Source organism: Arachis ipaensis, chromosome B02 (assembly GCF_000816755.2).
Source record: "Arachis ipaensis cultivar K30076 chromosome B02, Araip1.1, whole genome shotgun sequence".
Lineage (NCBI taxonomy): Eukaryota > Viridiplantae > Streptophyta > Magnoliopsida > Fabales > Fabaceae > Arachis > Arachis ipaensis.
Window position 1 is genome coordinate 11,698,326 of NC_029786.2, and position 1,002 is coordinate 11,699,327.

Below are 1,002 nucleotides of genomic sequence, written 5' to 3' on the forward strand. Positions count from 1 at the left end.
AAAGTATGTATAGTATAATAAAAATAAATTTTAAGTATAATGAGATGAACTAAATATAAATAATTAAAATTAAGATACAAAATATTTAAGATAATTAATTTTTAAAATTAGAAAGAAGAACCATAATTAAATTCATTTTCTTATACGAGGTAGGGTTGCAGATGGATCGGATAATATCTGTATATCCGCGGTAATTATTTGTATCCGATCCGAATTTTGTGGATATTATCCGATCCGCAGAGCCATCGGATCGGATCCAATCCGCACTATGCTAGGATTGGATTGCGGATTTGACAGTGATATTCGGGGATCCGATCCGCAAATCCGCATATTGCACATCTCATATAAATAGCATAGTTTAAGAAAGTAAACCCTAATGTGATATGAATTTTGGTGTGTTATTTTATGAATTTTATAATATCTTGTTTTTAATTTTTTATTTTGTACTTCAACTTAGAATAATTAAACTTAAATCTTGTGTTATTATTTTATTTTTGTTATTCAAGAGAACTTTTATTGATAATATTTTAGGAGTAAATAGGCTTAAACAGAAAAAAAATAAATTTTCTGGATATTTTTTTTTGTAAAAACAGCCAAACAGAATCTTAAAATAATTTTTTTGAATTATGTGGATATACCCGATATTCGATCTGATCCGATGAATGCAGTGCAGATCGGATAGAATTTTAGACTATATCCAATCCGATTCGATCCGTGTGACGCCCTAATACGAGGTATTCATTTTACGTTATGTAATATACCTATAAATCTAAATTTTTAAAATTAAAGTTAAATTCATAAATATTCTTAAGTAATTAATGGTATAGAGTTTTTTTTCTCTTTTAATATGCTTACACAAAATAAATGGTATTTTGTTCTTTTTGTTTTAATATATTTAAATAATATTAATACTAAAAGAATATTTTTGTCTTTTTAATTAAATAAATTTTAAATTAAGATTAAATAATTTTAATTTTAAAGGGAATTTTTTTTATTCTTTTA